This window comes from Lathyrus oleraceus, chromosome 6, assembly GCF_024323335.1.
Source record: "Lathyrus oleraceus cultivar Zhongwan6 chromosome 6, CAAS_Psat_ZW6_1.0, whole genome shotgun sequence".
In the NCBI taxonomy this organism is placed as follows: Eukaryota; Viridiplantae; Streptophyta; class Magnoliopsida; order Fabales; family Fabaceae; genus Lathyrus; species Lathyrus oleraceus.
Genome location: NC_066584.1, coordinates 175,775,981 through 175,781,212, shown reverse-complemented (window position 1 = coordinate 175,781,212; position 5,232 = coordinate 175,775,981). Strand labels below are relative to the sequence as shown.

At 40.3% G+C, this 5,232-nt stretch overlaps 1 non-coding gene across 1 annotated transcript; it reads right to left on the bottom strand.

Annotated features, from left to right (window-relative positions):
- Positions 1-496: 496 nt before the first annotated feature.
- LOC127099829 (small nucleolar RNA R71) lies at positions 497-603 on the bottom strand. The gene has a single exon (XR_007794296.1). It is a non-coding gene; the product is annotated as a small nucleolar RNA R71 (small nucleolar RNA).
- Between the last annotated feature and the right edge of the window lie 4,629 nt (positions 604-5,232).

Here is a 5,232-nt window from a genome sequence, read left to right as displayed (position 1 = left end):
CGATATCGAACTATATCTCCGAGTCTTACGACGAATTCGGGAATATTGTGCTGCAAACAATCTCCCTCCTGTAGAACTTCCTGATCTCAAAAATCTTCTTCCTTCGCCGATACCCGAGATGGCAGAACCAGCTCGTGCTCTTCGAGATTACGCCGCTCCATCGCAAGATGAGCCGCATTCGAGTATTGCTCCACCCGCAATCGAAGCAAACAACTTTGAACTTAAACCTTCACTGTTTCAGGCAGTGCAACAGAACCAATTCTCTGGAAATCCTACCTAGGATCCAAACCTTCATCTATCCGTATTTGTCCAATACGCCAATACTGTTAAAGCTAATGGTGTCACTTCAGAGGCTATTCGACTTCGTCTTTTTCCTTTCTCGTTAAGAGATAGCGCTAGAAGATGGCTTCAATCTCTTCCTTCCAACTCAGTCACCACATGGAACGAGTTGAAGAAAGTTTTTCTTGCCCGATATTTTCCACCGAGCAAAACAGCTATGTTAAGAGCCCAGATAAATGGATTTAAACAGAAAGATAACGAGTCTCTTTTCGAAGCATGGGAAAGATACAAAGACATGATGAGACTTTGTCCACACCATGGTTTAGAAGACTGGTTAGTAATTCATACCTTCTATAATGGTCTCCTGTACAACACGAGGTTAACAATAGACGCCGCCGCAGGTGGGGCACTAATGAACAAACCTTATGCTGATGCTTACCAACTTATCGAAAGCATGGCTCAAAACCACTATCAGTGGGGATCCGAACGAACAATGGTAGAAAAACCTCAAACGAAAACTGGCATGTACGAGATAAGTAACCTTGATCATGTTAACGCAAAAGTGGATGCTCTGGTCCAAAAAATTGAAAGTTTAAATGTATCACCTCCAGCCACCGTGGTAGCCATAACTCAAAATTGCGAAGTCTGTGGAATCCAAGGTCACACTCCTGCAGATTGTCAACTCCTAACAGGAATCCAAGCGGAGCAAGTAAACTATGCTCAAGGAAGCCCCTACTCGCATACCTATAACTCAAATTGGAAGAATCATCCCAATTTTTCATATAAGAGTAATAATGCTTTATACGCACCTAGACAATCTCCGAATCAAGCCCCAGCTATACCTCCGGGATATCAGAAGCCGATCCCATCTACACCTAACAATAACGCCCCTAGGAAATCCAACTTGGAAATCATGATGGAAAACTTTATAGCTTCTCAACAACAAACCAATAAAGATTTATTAAACCAGAATGTACACACTGGCGAACAAATTAAACAACTAGCAAGTAAAGTAGATGCCCTGGCTACCCATAACAAAATGCTGGAAACGCAAATATCACAAGTAGCTCAACAACAAGCGCCTACTGCTGCCCCAACTGGTACATTTCCTGGCCAACCCCAACCTAACCCAAGAAGCCACGCTCATGCAATTATACTGAGAAGTGGAACGGAAGTGGAAGGACCGTCTGACCCAAGGATAGAAAACCAAAACTCTAAAAAGTCAACTGAGGAAGAAAGTGAACCTAAGGAAAAAGAAGGGAGTAATAAGGAAACCGTAGAAAAGAAGGAACCTTATGTACCTCCACCACCTTATAAACCACCTATCCCTTACCCTCAAAGGCTAATTAAAACCAAAGATGCGGGTCAATTTAAAAAATTTGTTGACCTACTAAAACAATTAAACGTCACAATTCCGTTTACAGAAGCTATTATGCAGATGCCCTCATATGCCAAGTTCTTAAAAGAAATTATTTCTAATAAAAGGAAACTTGAAGATAGCGAAACCGTTACACTCACCGCTGAATGTAGCACTATAATCCAGAATATGCCTCCTAAACTTAAAGACCCAGGTAGTTTCTCTATACCCTGTCACATAGGAAAATTTGTCATTGACAAAGCCTTATGCGATTTAGGAGCCGATATTAGTGTTATGCCTTTATCCATATGCAAGAGACTTGAAATGGGAGAATTAAGACCAACTAAAATGTCTGTGCAACTAGCAGTTCGTTCCGTTAGATATCCTGTAGGAATTCTTGAAAACGTTCCAGTGCGCATAGGTCAATTCTACATTCCAACTGATTTTATAATTATGGATATTAGAGAAGATGAAGTTACACCCATTATACTGGGAAGACCGTTCTTAGCAACGGTCGGTGCAATCATAGACGTAAAACGAGGACGACTCACTTTCGAAGTAGGAGAAGAGAAAATTGAGTTCATTCTTTCCCAATTTTTGAAAGCACCTGCAATAGAAGATACATGTTACTTCATGGATATCATCGATGAATGCATAAAAGAAACAGAGTTAGAAAAAGACAAATCATCTGACTATCTTGTAAAAGACAAACTTAACCAATGTTTAGCAATAACACCGGACCCTACGCAATGCCTTAAGAAACCAACCCTAGACCTGAAAACACTTCCCAAAAATCTGAGATATGAATTCCTAGACTTAGAACTTGAACGACCAGTGATAGTTAATGCTGACCTAGGAAGACTCGAAACAGAAAAACTCCTACATATCTTAAGAAAATATCCAACCGCACTAGGTTACAACATCACCGATCTTAAAGGAATAAGTCCTTCTATTTGTATGCACCGCATCATGCTAGAAGAAGACTGTAAAACTTCTAGGGAACACCAGAGGAGACTAAACCCGATCCTGAGTGAGGTAGTGAAGAAGGAAATAACCAAGTTATTAGAGGCAGGTATCATATATCCTATATCTGATAGCAAATGGGTTAGTCCTGTACACGTAGTACCAAAGAAAGGAGGTGTAACAGTCATTGAAAATGAAAAAGGAGAAACTATAACCAAACGAATCGAATCGGGATGGAGAATGTGCATTGACTATAGGAAACTAAACAAAGCAACCCGAAAAGATCATTTCCCTTTACCATTCATTGACCAGATGTTAGAACGATTAGCAAAACATTCTCATTTCTGCTATCTAGACGGTTACTCAGGCTTCTTTCAAATACCAATTCACCCTGATGACCAAGAAAAGACAACGTTCACGTGTCCTTTTGGTACCTTCGCTTATAGACGAATGCCGTTTGGCTTGTGTAATGCTCCTGCAACCTTCCAAAGGTGCATGATGGCAATATTCGCCGATTTTCTAGAAAACATCATGGAAGTATTTATGGATGACTTTTCCGTATGTGGACAAAGCTTTGAAGAATGCCTTGAAAACCTAGAAAGAGTTCTAGAGCGATGTGTAAAAGTAAACCTAGTACTTAATTGGGAAAAATGCCACTTTATGGTACAAGAAGGAATTGTTTTAGGACACATCATCTCGAACAGAGGAATTGAAGTAGACAAATCCAAAATAGAGGTAATAGAAAACCTTCAACCCCCGAAAACTGTGAGAGAAGTACGAAGCTTCTTAGGACATGCCGGTTTTTACCGACGATTCATTAAAGACTTCTCTAAAATAACTAAACCTTTAACCGGGCTATTAATGAAGGATGCTGAATTCATATTCGATAATAGATGTTTAGAAGCATTTCAAACGCTTAAACAAGCACTGATCTCCGCGCCCATAATGCAGACACCAGATTGGAATGAACCATTCGAAATAATGTGTGATGCCAGTGATTACGCTGTAGGTGTTGTTTTAGGACAACGAAGGGATAAAAAGCTTCACGTTATATATTACACAAGTAGAACTCTAGATGAAGCACAAATGAATTACGCCACAACCGAGAAAGAACTTCTAGCAGTAGTGTTTGCGCTAGATAAATTTTGTTCTTACTTGGTCGGAGCCAAAATAATCATCTACACTGACCACGCTGCTATCAAATTCCTCTTAACAAAAAAGGATGCTAAACCTAGACTCCTAAGGTGGATCCTGTTGCTACAAGAGTTCGATTTGGAAATCAAAGACAAGAAAGGAACTGAAAACGTAGTAGAAGATCACCTCTCTAGACTTGAGAACCTTGAACCAGAAAGAACATCGATCAACGATGATTTCTCGTACGATAAACTTATAGCTACTTTGGAAGAAAATAAAGCTGATAAACAGGTAGAAACCACCTTAGCTATATCTGTTACACCGTGGTACGCTGACCTCGTCAATTATTTAGCTGCCGGAATAGTTCCACCTACTTTATCCTACCAGCAGAAGAAACGATTCTTCTATGACATAAAACACTATTACTGGGATGACCCCTTACTTTTTAAAAGAGGCCCCGATGGTATTTTCCGTCGGTGTATACCCGAAGAAGAGGTAGAAAATATAATCCAACACTGTCACTCCGCTCCTTATGGTGGACATGCAAGTACATCCAAGACCTGCTCTAAAATCCTACAAGCCAGTTTCTATTGGCCAAATATATGGAAGGATGTACATGCAGCTATTAAGAAATGTGACAGATGTCAACGCACAGGAAACATATCTAGACGTGACGAGATGCCACAAAAGGGCGTTTTGGAAGTAGAGATTTTCGACGTGTGGGGAATAGACTTCATGGGACCTTTTCCATCCTCTTTCGGTAACAAATACATACTCGTGGCAGTTGACTACGTATCAAAATGGATTGAAGCTATAGCTTCTCCAACAAACGAAACACGAGTAGTAACTAGACTCTTTAAGAATATAATATTTCCAAGGTCTGGTGTCCCAAGAATAGTAGTCAGTGATGGTGGATCGCATTTCATATCCAAGGTACTCGAAAAACTACTGCTTAAGTATGGCGTAAGACATAGAGTAGCGACACCTTACCACCCTCAAACCAGTGGGCAAGTGGAAGTGTCTAACAGAGAAATCAAACAGATACTAGAGAAAACAGTCGCCACTTCAAGGAAAGACTGGTCATTGAAATTACCAGAAGCTTTGTGGGCTTACCGAACTGCTTACAAAACTCCCATATGGACAACCCCATTTAAGCTCATTTATGGAAAATCCTGCCACCTCCCAGTAGAATTAGAACATAAAGCCTATTGGGCTATTAAAAATCTAAATTTAAACTATAAGGCCGCCGGCGAAAAGAGAATCCTTGATATAAGCGAATTAGAGGAACTCAGAAGAGACGCTTACGAAAATGCCAGAATCTACAAAGAAAGAACAAAACAATGGCATGACAAGCGCATATCAAGGAAAATCTTCAAACAAGGCGATACAGTCCTTTTATTTAACTCTAGGCTAAAGTTATTCCCGGGAAAACTACGATCTAGATGGTCAGGTCCTTTTCAAATCACCAATGTTTTTCCCAGTGGAGCGGTAGAAATTAA